This window comes from Cyprinus carpio, chromosome B4, assembly GCF_018340385.1.
Source record: "Cyprinus carpio isolate SPL01 chromosome B4, ASM1834038v1, whole genome shotgun sequence".
NCBI classification, from domain to species: domain Eukaryota; kingdom Metazoa; phylum Chordata; class Actinopteri; order Cypriniformes; family Cyprinidae; genus Cyprinus; species Cyprinus carpio.
Genome location: NC_056600.1, coordinates 31,847,599 through 31,865,641, shown reverse-complemented (window position 1 = coordinate 31,865,641; position 18,043 = coordinate 31,847,599).

Sequence of the window (18,043 nt, the reverse complement as noted above, 5' to 3'; positions counted from 1 at the left end):
AAAGTGTGACTCATTTTGTTGGTGCAAAGGTGAGTAGCCTATAATTATTTTGTACATCATTTGAAACTTAATTAGAAGCACCAGAAATTAAAGTGTGTCCCATCAGGTAAGGAAAATTTGTACACACACTTGTTTTTTTCATCCTCACTTGAACACTTGGGCCAAATACAGAAAATACGTCATATAAGTATTCAAGTGATCAGGTGCAAAGACCACAAGTGTGGGTATTTGGACAAGGTGTGTGGCTCTCCAAGACTGACGTTGGCCACCCCTGCTCTACGTAGATGTGTTTAATGTATAATATTGGAGCAGAACATGCACAAAACACAGCCAATCAGCAGTAAGGAGTACACTCATGATGATGCAGTGTGTGGGGGAAGAGACAGCTCAGCTCAGTAAAGACAGAGACTAGAAAGATGAATATACAGTGTGTCTAGTGTCATATTCGCTTGTTTGTTCATTTGTTCGGAGTTGTGTGTGATCCTTCTGGGTAATGTGTGTGTTTGTTTTAGTGATTTCAAATATCAACAGCGTTTCTCAGAAATCAATGAACCTATAAGTACACAGTATAAGTGGGCGTACTGATGATGAGTATTGACAATCCAATATGTATTCTTTATTTCTGGTGGCATTTGTGTTTGTTTGTTTATTTGTAGCAGTTTAAAAAAAAAATGTAGGGTGAAAACATGCTAACACTTAATGAATGTGTTTTACTTCCCAGATCATGTATGCCAGAGCTGTGTGGGTGGAGCATGGTAAAGAAGTGGAGGGAACTGCGCCAGACAACTGGATTGATGAAAAAAAAATCATTAGATGGACAAAAAAGGGGGAAAAGGCAGCTTTCCTCAATCATCACTCCCCTCAGGATGACTGGATGACGTTCACCTTGGTGAAGCGTAAAATGACCTCCGGTAAGTTTTTGTTAATCTAATTAGATTCTTTGCTCTTTGTCAAAATAAAAATTGTAAGGCAGCCAAATGAGAAAAATCAAGTCAAACTTGGGTCAATCTAGTCAAACCCGTAGTCAAAGTGATAGTAAAGTTGTTTTTATTGTAATTGTATTGTCTATGATTTTAACTTTACAGTTAGCATTCGTGAATGTGATGATTATGACATGACGAGTCATGTCGAGGAGGAAGAGGAGGAAGATGAGGAAGCAGGACCGAGGAAAAAAACTAAACGCAACTTTGAAGACTATGTTCTTGGTATGCTTCTATGATAATTGTTGGATTTGTATTGAGAATCAAAGTCTATACACTAAATTAATATGGGGCCCTCAAGTTTCAGCTCACTTATTTAACTGATAATTAGTGCATGTTATAAAAAATACAAATGTGTACAATTACAGAATCTGACAGTTTGGAGGAGGAAGAAGAGAACATGACAGGTAACGGTTTTTTTAAGCTGCTGACATTGCAATTCTATAAGAACTACTTAGGAGTGCAAAGTTATAAGATTAAAAAGTCAAAGCTCATTATTTTTACAACTGATGCTTCCATTTAATTTATATACTGCATCTGTCTAGATGCCATTATCAAGGTGCCCTCCTTTCCCATTCCACCAACAAAGGTGACAAAGTCCATCCAGATGGAGTCTGCTGGATTTAACAAAAAGTCCACTGGTACTTAGTATCCATTACTTAAATATACTAAGTTCTTTCAGATTTTTTTTCTTGCATAATTATAACATGATGTGGTTACGAAATCATTGTTAATAATGTACATTTGCTAATTTTCAGACTCTGGACACTCTAATTTAGCCAGGTCTCACCAGACAGGTGTTGGGTCCAGGGACAGGTCCACAGGCAGTTAGTAATCGTCATATTAAACCAGTCACCTCAAATACCAACTCATTTTATCAACCAAAAAACATTTAATCAATGACATTGTGTGTGAATACAGTTGAAGCATTTTTTTTTTAATAACTCAGTGTTTAATTTTTTAGACCCTGGACATTTAAACATAAACCGAGCCAGCCAGTTGAGGGGTGCTGGGTCCAGTCATCAGTCCAGCCACAGTGATGTATCCCAGCACAGTGATGTATCCCAGCAGAGTGATGTATCCCAGCACAGCAAACGTTATCGACACAGGAAGCAGTCCAGGCACAGCGACCGGTCCAGGGACAGCAACCAGATGGGACAAGGCAAGCACTCAAGGCACAGCGATTTGTCCAAGGACAGTATTCTTTCAAACCTTTATGCGGTTCACAGAGTCAAGAAAGTAAATGTTCTAAAGTAGTGGCAATGTTATGAGATATTTCGAGCATATTTTCAACAACTGGGTTTATGTTTAACATTCTGAGCCTCATGGTTGAAAATAGGGTGTGCCGATAGATAATAGTATCATGTCATATCGCTTGTTGCTGATGCCTTTGACGATAGCAAAATATTAGCAAATATTATTATTATTATTATTATTATCCGTCAAAAATACACTAGGCGGCTATCTTAAGCGAAGCAGCATGGAGCAGCTGGTATAAACACAAGCATTGACTATACTGGCTGCGATCAGCTCGTGGCCTCGTCAGAGCTGTAATGTGCCACATACATGTGCAATGTAAATAAGGGGTAAGAGATTTATTCAACATACAATTTACATAGCTTTACTGATTATAACAGGAGTGTTTTTGCACCGATTGAGCTTGACTGACTGCTGAGTACAGCAGAGGCAGGAATTGCGCACTGGGGTTGCTTGAGTCATCCAGACTTAATAAATAATATAGGCACAAAACTTGCTATAAGAGCTATATTCACTATTACGAACAACAGAGTAATATTTGACAAATTTTGTCTTTCAGATTATGAAATTGATCAAACACAAATCTTAAAATCCTCTGGGAGGTCTTTTTCAGAGCAGAGTAACGGGTCCTCTGCACATGAATCAAGACGTACAGGGCCTCGTAGGGAAACAGACTTAAGATTTCCAATGGATATGGCAAGTAAGTACTTAAGTTGGAACTGGTATCAAAATCACAAATATTGAATTAAACAGGACATATAGCATTAGCAGATTTAACTTACACATCTGTTTAAGGATAACAATAGCATAATTTTCAGCTTGCAAGAATTGGAGGGAAAGATGTAAGGGATTGTGTCCATAGAATTCTTGACAGGTATTTTCACCAGTATCCCTGCATATAGAACTTGCCAAACATATTACATTTATTGTTTGCCAGTCGACAGAGATGTGTCATATCTATCTCTGCTTATACTATACTCTCATTTTGTTCAAAATCTGAATCTATTTCTTTCTTGTGCTGAACATAAAATAAGTTTTTTTTTTTTTTTTTTTTTTTTTTTTTTTTTGGAGAATGTGGGTAACCAAACAGTTTTTGTTGTACATTTTGTTTTTGAGAGGGGGATATATATTAATGAATTAATTAAGTAAGGGCAAGTGTTTGTTTGGTTACCCAGATTCTTCAAAATAACTTTCATTTACAGAAGAAATAAATTCATTTAAGGTTTAAAACAACTTGAGAGAGGGAAAATGATGAGAGGATGATATTTTTTTGGGTGAAACTATCCCTTTAATGTTAACAAAACACAAAACATCTTGACTGAAGAACTTTAATACAGTTGCTTTAATAAGAATCAAGTGTTACACAGTGAAGTGTATATAATGCTTTATATTTCTTCATTCAATTTCTTGAATGCTACTGCTAAATACATCTACTGTACCTAAAAACAAAGCACTGCTTGTTTTATTTGTATGTGTATTTTTAATGTGTTTCTTTATTCTTATTTTTTAATAACAAAGATAACATAATGACAAAGTTTTTATCTTCGCCCATTTTGGCCTAAATGTCTGACTAATGTTTTTTTTTTTATTTTATACTGTGTTACCTTGTAAGGCTTTGTTTTTAAAATAGGGAAATTAGTTTGGCTGTACTGTAAGTAATTGTGATTTTCCTAAAAAACAATTTTAAATTAAAGCTGCAAGCAGCGATGAAAGGGCCCTCGCACCCGTGCTCACCACCACCACCCGTGCTCACCACCACCCGGTGGCCATAGGAGATCGGTGAACGTTGGACCATATGCTTTTAAAATGGTAAATATTTGTGCCACATTTCCTGCTATCAACAGGTGGCGCTATGATTATGTCTGAATATCGGCATGTAAATGTCTTCAGGCCAGGACTTTTACCAAACATGCAAAGTTCCGGGCAGATCAGACATTGCATGTTTAAGTTATTGTAAAAGAAGTTATTTCCTGTTGCCAGCAGGTGGCACAAAGACTATAAATAAATATTGGCCTAAAGGTGAGTTCAGGCCAGCACCCATATCAAACACATGAACTTTGGACAGACTGGATATTGCATGTTTAAATTAGTTTAAATCAAGTAATTTCCTGTCGCCAGCAGGTGGCGGTATGATTATAACTGAAATATTGGCCTTAAGATCTGCTGAGAGTTAAAGTTAGTTTAAAATAAGTAATTTCCTGTTGCCAGCAGGTGGCGCTATAATTATAATTGAATATTGGCCTTTAGATGTGTTCAGGCCAGGACTTTTATAAAACGTGTGAAGTTTGGGGCAGATTGGGCATTGTATGCATGAGTTACAACAACTTCCTGTTTCATAGGATTAAAAGCATCCTTTAGCACATAGTAAGTTTTGCTAGCATGTTTGAGAATATTTCTAGCATGATTAGCACACAATGGCATATTTTACATTTCCTGCTGCCAACTGGTGGCGCTATGATTATAACTGAATATCGCCATGTAAATGTCTTCAGGCCAGGACTCTTACCAAACATGCAAAATTTCGGGCAGATCAGACATTGCATGTTTAAGTTAGTGTAAAAGAAGTAATTTCTTGTTGCCAGCAGGTGGCGCTAAGACTATAAACAAATTTTGGCCTAAAGATGAGTTTAGGCCAGGACCCATATCAAACGCAAGAACTTTGGGCAGACCGGATATTGCATGTTTAAGTTAGTTTAAAACAAGTAATTTCCTGTCGCCAGTAGGTGGCGGTATGATTATAACTGAAATATTGGCCTTAAAATCTGTTGAGACTAGGAATCTTATCAAACATGCAAAGTTTCGGGCAGATCAGACATTGCATGTTTAAGTTAGTGTAAAATAAGTAATTTCCTGTTGCCAGCAGGTGGCACTAAGACTATAAATAAATATTGGCCTAAAGATGAGTTCAGGCCAGGACTCTTATAAAACGTGTGAAGTTTGGGGCAGATTGGGCATTGTATGCAAGAGTTACAATAACTTCCTGTTTCATAGTAATAATAGCATCCTTTAGCACATAGTAAGTTTTGCTAGCATGTTTGAGAATATTTCTAGCATGATTAGCACACAATGGCATATTTTACGGGGTTCGCTAATAGTGCATAAAAGTATTAAAACATGTCACTTCCTGTTGTCAGTAGGTGGCACTATAACTGTAACCAAATATGAGCATGTAGATATCTTCAGGCCAGGACTCTAATCAAACTTGTGAAGCTTGAGGCAGATTGGACATAGTATGCACGAGTTCCAGTAATGTTCTACTTCACTGCCTTAATAGCATGCTTTAACACTGAGCTAAGTGTTGCTAGCATGTTTAAGCATGCTTCTAGAATTTTGCCAGCCTATTTAACACATGTTGATGCTTTTTTATTATTTTGCAAGGAGTCCATAAGAGTGTTAAACATGCCACTTCCTGTTGCCATCAGGTGGCGCTATGACTATAATCAAATACAGGCATGTTGATGTGTTCAGGACAGGACTCTTGTGAAATGTGTGAAGTTTGGGGCAGATTGATCATTGCTTGCCTGAGTTACAGCAATTTCCTTTTTTAGGGTATTAGTAGCATGCTTTAGCACTTAGCTAAGTGCTACTAGCATGTATAAGTATGTTTCTAGCATGTTGCCAGCCTATTTAACACTTGTTGACACTTTTTAATATGTTCCTAGGAGTCCATTACAGTGTTAACAGAGTCACTTCCTGTTACAAGCAGGTGGCGCTATGTCTATAATTGAATTTGGGAATGGGTGTTTGTTCAGGGCATAACACCGATCAAACGTATGAAGTTTGGGGCAGATCGGACATTGCTTGCCTGAGTTACAACAACTTCCTGTTTCATAGGATTAATTGCATGCTTTAGCACTTAGTTAATGTTGTTAGCATGTTTGAGAATATTTCTAGCATGTTTAGCACACAATGGCATACTTTTTTGTTTTTACTAATAGTGCATATCAGTGAAAAACATGTCACTTCCTGTTGCCAGTAGGTGGCGCTATAGCTATAACCAAATATGAACATGTAGATGCCTTCAGGCCAGGATTCTAATCAAACTTGTGAAGTTTGAGGCAGATTGGACAATGTATGCTTGAGTTACAGTAATGTTCTATTTCACTGCATTAATAGCGTGCTTTAACACTGAGCTAAGTGTTGCTAGCATGTTTTATCATGCTTCTAGAATTTTGCCAGCCTATTTAACACATCCCAGCAAACATGCCCACACGGGCCCACTGCGGGTTTTCTGTGGGACAGTGTGGGCAGAGCAAACCCACACTAAACCCACGTGGGCCCCTTGTGGGTTAGCTCATGTGGGGCCCACAGCAGTTTTGCCCATTGTGGGCCCTATATGGGTTTCGTGTGGGCAAGCCCACTGTGGGCTTGCCCACACTAAACCCGCTTGGGGCCCCCTGTGGGTTAGCCCAAGCGGGCCCACAGCGGTTTTGCCCATTGTGGGCCCTATGTGGGTTTTGTGTGGGCAAGCCCACAAAACCCACTTGGGGCCCCCTGTGGATTAGCCCATGTGGGGCCCATAGCAGTTTGGTCATTTGGGGCCCTATGGGGATTTTCTGTGGGCAACGCACTGTGCCCACAAAAAATAAAAAAAAAACACCCTGGGCCCCATGGGGTTTTTTTTTTACAAGCAAATGTTGCAGTAAAATTAGATTTCTGTGATGATGACAGTAAAATGAAAGCATTTAATTGTCCACAACAAAAATAATATATATGGTGTGTGTGTTATGTGTATATTTATGTATATATAAATACACACACATACATTAGTTTGGATGCGATTAATAGCGATTAATTGTTTGACAGCACTAATAGCCATTGATTGCATTATATATATATATATATATATATATATATATATATATATATATATATATATATATATATATATATATATACATTTTTGTTTACATAATATATGCATGTGTAGTGTGTATTATGCACACACATACAGTGTATGTGTGTATATATATATATATATATATATATATATATATATATATATATATATATATATATATATATATATATATTACTGTACATATTAAAAATATTTACATGTGTATACATTTATATATTTATATTCTTATATTTTATATATAAATATATTTACTATATAAACATAACATATTTTTATTAAATATATACATGCATGTGTTTGAATTTATATACATTTACATTTGGTCATTTAGCAGATGCTTTTATTCAAAGTGACTTACAAATGAGAACAATGGAAGCAATCAAAATCAACAAAAGGGCAATGATATGAAAGTGCTATAACAAGTCTCAGTTACCTTAACGTAGTACATGTTGCAAGTTTTTTTTATTATATAATAAAAAGAAAACAGGTAGAATAGAAAAAGAATAGAGGAAGCTAGTGTTAGAGCCCTTTTTGCTTTTGTTAATTGTATAATAAATAAAAAGAAAATAGATAGAATACAAAAAGAAAAGAGCAGTTAGTGTTATTTATTTATTTATTTATTTTGAGAAAACAAGTTAGTAAATGAACAGAGTGCAAATCTAAATGGGGCAAGTTTTTTTATAGAATATAATTAGAATAGAGAGTGCTAGAGTTAGAGGGTCAAATAAAGATGTAAGAGTTGTGTTTTTAGCCGATTCTTGAAGATTAAAGATTAGTTGAGCAGGTCATTCCACCAGGAGGGAACATTTAATTGAAAAGTCTGTGAAAGTGATTTCGTGCCTCTTTGAGACGCACAATAAAGTGATGTTCATTTGCAGAACGCAAGCTTCTAGAGGGCACATAAGTCTGAAGTAATGAATTTAGGTAAAGGCGTGCAGAACCAGTGGTGGTTTTGTAGGCAAACATCAATGCCTTGAATTTTATGTGAGCAGATATTTGTAGCCAGTGCAAACTGATAAACATATATACATAATAAATATACACAGAACACACATATATATTATGTAAAAAAAAAAAAAAACTTTTATTTTGGATACGATTAATTGTGATTGATCATTTAAAAACACTAATATAGGCTTATATATATATATATATACACACACACACACAATAAATTAATCGGTTATTTGTCACTGCATTTAAATTATGTAATATGCATAAATTATAATAGTATACATTGTTTTTGTTGTAATACCCCTGTAGGCTATTATTAAATAACATTAATTTATTTGACAAGAATAAAACCATGTGAATAAACAGATTATTGACTGATTTGTTAATTTATTCATTGTTATTGCTGGTATTGGACAGTGATGTAATAATTTATTAAATATTTCTAAAAGGAAAAAAGGGAAAAGTAATATTTAATAATATAATACATTAAATGGAGCGTCAGCTCTTCAGCACGTGATTAATTCTAGCCAATGAGAGCTGGGACTGCTGGAACTCTGCATAGTTAATGAGCTGACATTCCGGCTTCAACTGATACCATCCAGCTCCGCTCAACCAGGTAAGGTTTTTAAGTTTCCCAGTTAATTTCTGAATTTTCCATTACAATTTGTAAAATTCGTCAAAATAGTTGTGAATTAATTAATTAATAGGAATTAAATTACACATTTTATTTTGATTATCAGTGTTCCTTGTGGCGTTTTTAAATGACCAACGGTTTTAACGGCCGACTAACGTTAGACCCTTCAGATCGTTTTATGAGGTAATGTATAATCTCTGGTAATATAGCCTTTCAAATTGCACATGAATTCATTAAATTAATTTGTTTTAACGTCCATTTTGGTGTTAATTAGGTTTATTTTCCTTTTCTGTCTTGTTGTTTTAATTAACGTTACTCAACAGTGAGCAGTAAATTTAGGCCTACATAGTCTAATAGAGTTAAGTCCGTATAATGTCTCTGTTATAATGTCCTAAATAGCAACATAAACGAGGATTTATATAGCATAATACAATACCTCGGCTACACACGCTTATTAAATCTCGTTATCATTATGGCTGTTCATAACTGATAGACTTCGTTAAACTCCGCGCTGACAGATAACGTAACGTTACGACCGCTGCGCAAACAATACATTCGCTTAAAAATTATTACAAAGAGACAGTCATTTTACTGTCATGTTAATGTTAACATTACTTAAAAAGAATTGATTATAAATATCTTTGTAGGAAGAGTTTCGCGTCTCACACACGAGCTGGCGCGAGCACAGAGAGAGAGAGAGAGGGAGACATACTCACAGAGAGAGAGAGAGAGTCGTTAGCGTAGCCTACTGTATGTACCCATAAAGATGATGACACTGTCAGATGTAGTCAGCCATCAATAGTTTAACAATCAATTATGAAAATATATAGTGAATGTAAAAATATAGGCCAGAAAATATTAAGGTAACATTCATGGAATTATGATTTATCTTACTGTATAGTTCATTTGCACGTTCATTCATACAAAACTGATATTTTTTTCTTTTTTCTCCCTTTTCCATTCTTAGATATTAAACCATATACCATAGCCTATCAAATTATTTTTTCAACTTTAGTTTTAAACCATTAACATAATGTTTGTCTTTTCTGTTTTAAGTATTGATTGCCATCTAGTCCTGATTGCAGAGTTAAGCTCCAGCCCCAATCCTGTACTGTTGAAGCAGCTGATCAAGGTCTTCATGATCACCACACACTTCAGACAGGTGTGTGGACAGGCTGGAGATAAACTCTGCAGGATGCTGGTCCTCCAGAACACCACTGATGTAAGTGATCAACCTAGCAGTCATTCTGCATCTCTTCTCAAAGGTGTCAAAATAAAATTACATTTTAATTTGTATTGATATATGCAATATTTCACTGAAATTCATTGATTTTCCCTCTTTTTCTCCATTTAGTTTGTGTCAGATGCAGATAAAGAGTCACCAGGAACAGGTCACTGCATCTTTTGTCATGTAAGTACACTTCAATTTATTTAAAGCTGCATATTAATGCGTCAAGTTAAAGTCATTAGTTATTTCTTAAAGGGCTCATTTTTCCAAAAATGAAAGGTCTATCATCATTTACTTATACCTGTATTACTTACTTACTGTATTACAATAATAAGCTATTTTTATCTGTGACTCAGACAGCCTCTTGGGACATAGTCTCAAACCCAGCGAACACCTTAACATATGTTTATAAAAGTGGTAATATTTAGGGGTGTCCCCGACTAAGGATTTTCTTAGAATTTTCTAATCTTGCCGATAGTTCTTATACGATATAAATAATATACACACTATATATTTAACCAGCTGAAATGTTTTGAAATCACTTGTACCCTACGTGATTGAAAAAATCCATTCTTTCACTCTGTGCCTTTGAGTCTTGTTAAAGATTTAAATCCCTGCCACCAAGATGCTTCTCTGTCGGTCTCGGATTATATTAAGAGAAACTGAAATCTATAGGGGTGGTTGGATTTGATCATGCACGTTAAAATATTTATTTAAAGCTTATTTTTCAGAATCTTATTTACAGCATTATCTTAATAGGCTGAATATAAACTTATTTGGAGAAAACCGGTAGTTCTATGTCAAATCAGACATTTGAGCATTTATAGCCAAATTTGCATGATCATATATTTTAGTCTTTCATTCAGTTTTCCCTTAATCTCACTCTTAATTTCAATCAACCACTGATCTCTCATTGTTTCATTTAGTCATGCAGTTCATTCACTCTCTGTGTATCTCTGCCATCAATAAAGAATACATTTATTTTTAACATTAAAAAAAAGATCCACCAAAAATATAAGTGCCCTGGGAGACTTCCTGAGGTGGAAACTTTGATTTTGTTTAGGTTTTATATATATACAGTGTTTAATTTTTTTTTTTTTTTTTTTTTTTTTTTTTTTACATTTTAATTGTTGTTTTCTTTCTCAGGTAGATGCTGGAACGAAAAGTAGCCAGGTCACAGCATCTAAAATGGAGACTTCTATTAAAGTGGCTCCGTAACGTAAGAGACTTGGACAGTGGAAGGAGCAGAAGAACCAAAAGATCAGAGATCAGGCAGAGCTCTACTGTTGCCTCTTAGGGGATTGATTTATCTATAATTATCTATAATATCTACTTAATGTTCTGATGTAGTTATAATTGGTCATTGTTCTGTTTTATAAATCTATTCAATACATTCTAGTGTTCAATAGTTCGGGGTCAGAAAGTATTTTTTTTTCTTTAAGATATTACTTGTATTCAGCAAGGGTGCATTAAACTGATAAAAAAATGCTGCTCTTTTAAAAGCTCTATTCAAAATAACCTGAAAAAAAATATTACTGTTTCCAAAAATGAAGCAGCACAACTGTTTTTGAGATGATAAAAAAAAAAAAATTCATTGAGCACCAAAACAGAATATTTGAATAATTTATTTTGGATTGTATGACACAGAAGACTGGAGTCATGCCTGCTGAAAATTAAACTTAGTAAAACAGTTTTTTTTTTTTTTTTGTTAATTACAACAGTTATTTAAAGTTGTAATATTTCATAATGTTACTGCTTTAACTGTATTTCTTATCAAATAAATGTAGTTTTGGTGAGCATAAGAGACTTTTTTCAAAAACATTTACAAATCTTACCTATCCTAAACTTTTGAACTGTGTTTTTTCTGCATATTTTACATGACCGTGAATAAATCAAAGTATTTGAAATTTATGACTCTTAATTTACTACGTCTACTTTCAACGTATAATTGTTCTGCATGTGATTGAATAGTTATATTGCAGCATTCTGCAGGTACAAAGTTTTATTTGTTAAGGCCACAAAGGCCCTACACAGGTTTATCTCCACATTTCCCTCCAAAGTGTGGGCATACTGTGAGGTCTGCTGGGGCCCTAGATACACATTTTCAGCTGGGATGCTACTTTAGAGGGCATACATTAGAGGACAAATAGAGGGCATACTTTTGGCCCACAGTATTCCCACACTCTCCCCACTGTGCCCACACCCAGCCCACAGTGTACCCACACTCTCCCCACTGTGCCCACACCCAGCCCACAGTGTACCCACACTCTCCCCACTGTGCCCACAGCCAGCCCACAGTGTACCCACACTCTCCCCACTGTGCCCACAGTGTAACCACACTTCCACCATTATGCCCACAGCCAGCCCACACTGTGCCCACACCCAGCCCATTGTGTACCCACACTTCCACCATTATGCCCACAGCCAGCCCACAGTGTACCCACACTTCCACCATTATGCCCACAGCCAGCCCGCAGTGTACCCACACTCTCCCCACTGTGCCCACACCCAGCCGACAGTGTACCCACACTTCCACCATTATGCCCACACCCAGCCCACAGTGTACCCACACTTCCACCATTTTTTTCACACCCAGCCCATACTCTCCCCACTGTGCCCACACCCAGCCCACACTGTGTACATACCTGTGGGCATGTTATTGGCACACAATTGGCCCCATTGGAGGCCCACTCAGCTTTGTGTGGGCCAGCCCACATTCAACCCACACTTTTGGGCTGTCCCACTTGGGCCCCACACGGGCCCCATAGTGTGGGGCCCACACGTGCCCCGCATTTCACGCCGGTATTGGGGCCCACAGTGGGCTGCCTGCGCGGGTAAGAATTTTTGCCCACAGTGGGCCCACGCGGGCCCCAAAGGGGCATGTTTGCTGGGATGTTGATGCTTTTTATTATTTTGCAAGGAGTCCATAACAGTGTTTAACAAGACACTTCCTGTTGCCAATAGGTGGCGCCATGACTATAACCGAATACTGGCATGTTGATGTGTTCAGGACAGGACTCTTGTCAAACGTTTGAAGTTTGGGGCAGATCGGACATTGCTGGCCTGAGTTACAGCAACTTCCTTTTTTACTGCATTAGTAGCATGCTTTAGCACTTAGCTAAGTGTTGCTAGCATGTATAAGTGTTTCTAGCATGTTTCCAGCCTATTTAACAATTGCTGACACTTTTTAATATGTTCCTAGGAGTCCATAACAGTTTTAACCATGTCACTTCCTGTTGCCAGCAGGTGGCGCTATGACTATAACTGAATTTGGTCATGAGTGTTTGTTCAGGACAGAACACCTGTCACACATGTGAAGTTTCGGGCAGATCGGACATTGCTTGCCTGAGTTACAGCAACTTCCTGTTTCATGGCGAAACATCAAACTTTGTCAGGCCGCCAGGGACACACCCCTTGACGAAAACTCAAAACCTTCGCAATTTAACATTACAAAGGTCTTATGATGACCCTCACCAAATTTGAAGACAATCTGATTAAAACTATAGGAGGAGTTCGTCAAAGTACGAGGCATGGAAATGGCAAAAACTGCACAAAAATCATACAGGAAATTAAAAATAACTTACTTCCTGTTGGGTTTTGGATTTTGTACCAAGAGACTTTTTTGTAGATAATGGTGTGCTACATGTGTGTACCAATTTTCATGCATGTACGTTTAAGTTAGTGTAAAACAAGCCATTTCTTGTTGCCAGCAGGTGGCGCTATGATTATAGTGGAATATTGACCTTCAGATGTGTTCAGGGCAAGACTCTTTTCAAACATGTGAAGTTTGGGGAAGATCGGACATCTTATGCCTGAGTTACAACAACTTCTATTCCCATGGCGAGACATCGTATTTTGTCATGGCGCCATGGCCACACCCTTAAATGAAAACTCAAGATGTTCACAATTTAACATTGCAAAGGCCTTTAGATTAGAATGACCAAAAAAATTATAAAGTGTCATGAAATTTCTAGGAGTAGTTCGTTACAGCGTAAAACATGTCACTTCCTGTTGCCAGCAGGTGGCGCTATAACGATAACTGAATATGGGGATGTAGATATGTTCAGGTCAGGAGTCTTCTCAAACATTTGAAGTTTGAGGCAGATTGGACATTGTATGTCTGAGTTATAACAACTTCCTTTCTCATGGCGAAGCATCGAAATTTGTAGGGCCGCCACAGACACGCCCTTAAACGAAACCTCAAGATCTTCGCAATTTAACATCGCATAGGCCTTTAGATTGCACTGAGCAAGTTTGGTGTTGATCTGAATAAATCTCTAGGAGGAGTTCGTTAAAGTATAACCCCTGAAAATGGCAAAAAACAACACAAATTTTGCAGAGAAAATTAAAAATAACTGACTTCCTATTGGGATTCGAATTTCGTACCAAGAGACTTTTTTGTAGGTATTGGTGTGTTACATGTGTGTACCGATTTTTGTACATGTACGTGAAACGTAGCTCAAGGCACACTCCGTTGAAAGTGTATAGGTGGCGCTATCGAGGCATTTTGTCACACCCAATGGAATATTGGCCATCAGATGTGTTCAGGCCAGGACTCTTATCAAACATGAGAAGTTTGGGCAAGATCGGACATTTTATGCCTGAGTTACAACAACTTTTATTCCCATGGCGAGACATCAAATTTTGTGACAGCGCCATGGACACGCCCTTTAACGAAAACTCAAGATCTTCACAATTTAACATCGCACAGGCCTTTAGAATAGAGTGACTGAAAAAAAAGATTGATGTCATAAAATTTCTCGGACTAGTTTGTTACAGCGTAAAATATGTCACTTCCTGTTGCCAGCAGGCGGCGCTATAACGATAACTGAATATGGGCATGTCAATCTGTTCAGGTCAGGAGTCTTATAAAACATGAAGTTTTGGGCAGATTGGACATTGTATGTCTGAGTTATAGCAAGTTCCATTTTCATGGCGAAACATCGAAAGTCGTCAGGCCGCCACGGACACGCCCTTTAACAAAAACTCAAGATCTTCGCAATTTAACATCGCAAAGGCCTTTAGATTATACTGACCAACTTTGGTGTTGATTTGAATAAATATCTAGGAGGAGTTCGTTAAAGTACAACCCCTGAAAATGGCAAAAACAATACAAATTTTGCGGAGAAAATTCAAAATAACTGACTTCCTGTTGGGATTTCAGATATGGTACCCAGAGACTTTTTTGTAGGTATTGGTGTGATACATGTGTGGACCGATTTTCGTACATGTACGTGAAACGTAGCTCGAGGCGCATACCGTTGAACATTTATAGGTGGCGCTGTTGAGCCATTTTGCCACTCCCACTTCTGAAACCCTTATCAGATGTAAATTTTCGCCAGTTCTGATGCGTATGCAAAGTTTCATGACTTTTCGAGTATGTGTAGGCCCTCAAAAATGCGATTCATTTTGGAGGAGAAGAATAATAATAATTAAAGCTGCAAGCAGCGATGAACGGGCCCTCGCACCCGGGCTCACCACCACCGGGTGGCTTTTGTAAAACAGCGAACGGCGAGAAATATGCGTTTAATGTGGTAAATATAAGAGGAATATGCCAAAGTCATTTATATGTGCCAATCTTCCTGCTGCCAGCTGGTGGGGCTATAGCGATATCTGAATATTGGCATGTAGATATATTCAGGTCAGGAGTCTTCTCAAACATGTGAAGTTTGGGGCAGATTGGACATTGTATGTCTGAGTTATAGCAACTTCCTTTCTCATGGCGAAACATCGAAATTTGTAAGGCCGCCACAGACACGCCCTTAAACGAAACCTCAAGATCTTTGCAATTTAACTTCGCAAAGGCCTTTAGATTACACTGACAAAGTTTGGTGTTGATCTGAATAAATCTCTAGGAGGAGTTCGTTAAAGTACAACCCCTGAAAATGGCAAAAACGACACAAATTTTGCAGAGAAAATTCAAGATAACTGACTTCTTGTTGGGATTCGAATTTCGTACCAAGAGACTTTTTTGTAGGTATTGGTGTGTTACATGTGTGTACTGATTTTTGTACATGTACATGAAACGTAGCTCGAGGCGCACTCCGTTGAAAATGTATAGGTGGCGCTATCGAGGCATTTTGCCACACCCAATGGAATATAGGCCTTCAGATGTGTTCAGGCCAGGACTCTTATCGGATATGTGAAGTTTGGGCAAGATCGGACATTTTATGCCTGAGTTACAATAACTTTTATTCCCATGGCGAGACATCGAATTTTGTGACGGTGCCATGGACACGCCCTTTAACGAAAACTCAAGATCTTCACAATTTAACATCACACAGGCCTTTAGAATAGAGTGACTTAAAAAAAAAATTTATGTCATAAAATTTCTCGTGGTAGTTTGTTACAGTGTAAAATATGTCACTTCCTGTTGCCAGTAGGTGGCGCTATGACTATAACTGAATATGGGCACATCAATCTGTTCAGGTCAGGAGTCTTATCAAACATGTGAAGTTTGTGGCAGATTGGACATTGTGTGTCTGAGTTATAGCAACTTCATTTTTCATGGCGAATCATCGAAATTCGTCAGGCCGCCACGGACACGCCCTTCAACGAAAACTTAAGATCTTCGCAATTTAACATCGCAAAGGCCTTTAGATTAGGCATACCAAATTTGGTGTTGATCTGAATAAATCTCTAGGAGGAGGAGTTAAAATACAAGGCATGCAAATGACAAAAATGATGCAAAATTTGCTCATAAAATTAAAAATAACCGACTTCCTGTTGGGTTTCGGATATTGCTCCAAGAGTCTTTTTTGTAGGTACTGATGCTTTACATATGTGTGCCAATTTCCGTGCATGTACGTGAAATACAGCTCGAGGGCTGTTGATTTTTTTACGATAGGTGGCGCTGTCGAGCCATTTTGCCACACCCTCTTCTGAAACCTATATCAGACGTAAATTTTCACCAGGTCTGACGCGTGTGCAAAGTTTCAGGACTTTTCGAGCATGTTTAGGCCTTCAAAAATGTGATTCATTTTGGAGAAGAAGAAGAAGAAGAAGAAGAAGAAGAATAATAATAATAATAATAAACGAAGCAGATACAAGAGGGTCCTCACACCATCGGTGCTCGGGCCCTAAATATAGCTGCAAGCAGCAATGGCGGGCTCAAGCCATCAGCGCAAACGCCACCCCCGGTGGCATCAGGTAAACTGTGCCCAGCGGGCACATGCATTTACAGTAATCCTCTGGCACTCAGGTTTTAAGGGATACGGCAATTAACGGGTTAATCCGAAGCATCAAGACTTTGAAATCACATACACAGAACAATATTCATTAAGAAAGTGAAATTAAACGATTAATAAACTATTTATTCGAACCCTTGCTATTTTTCTATTCTAATAAGAGTCCTTGGCTGTGGAACACCTGTAATAGAGTGGCTAGCTGGATGCAAATAAAAGTTATGCCTTTTATTTGTTCCCCTGTTTGCTATTTCACATTCCTGTCACTGAAGCGTTGTGGCCAAAGACACAGAAGGTAACTGAAACAATGTGGTTTAAGTCAAGGTGATTATTAGGGGTCCAAGCACATTGGTTTGTTTAGATGATGCGGTTAAATAATGGACGTGTCTCTTTTCAAGTAAATTATTATACGCACAACATGAAAATAGATAACAAATATAGTGTCCCTTCTTCACTTTTTCAGTAATGCGTGATAACTTGAGAAATATGTTGTCAATACTATTAAAATAAGATAAAACTTAATGGTATTTCGGAGATGATAGTTTTTGCATAATTACTATATTGGGCTTTATTACAGTTTATGAAAAAAGAATGAATGTATATGCATTTTTGATTTATTTACATGAAACATTTTCAAGTCTTTGAACAGATCTTGAAGTATTTGCTGTCCTGTGGCGCCATCGAGTGGACAACATTAGCATTGTGTGGCCTTCATTTTTGAACAACATTATGAAAGGGGCCAATATTTTTTGATTGATTATAAATATTTAATGATTAGTTTACTGATATATACCCACATTAAAATCGAATTTACTGATTCTGTATCTTATTTCATGCTTAATCATGAGTTTAATTTTCAACTTACTTTTTTTAAGCAGTGTTGAATGATTACTATTTGTGAGTTGCTAATTGTTTTGTTTTTTACAATTATAATACATAAACTAT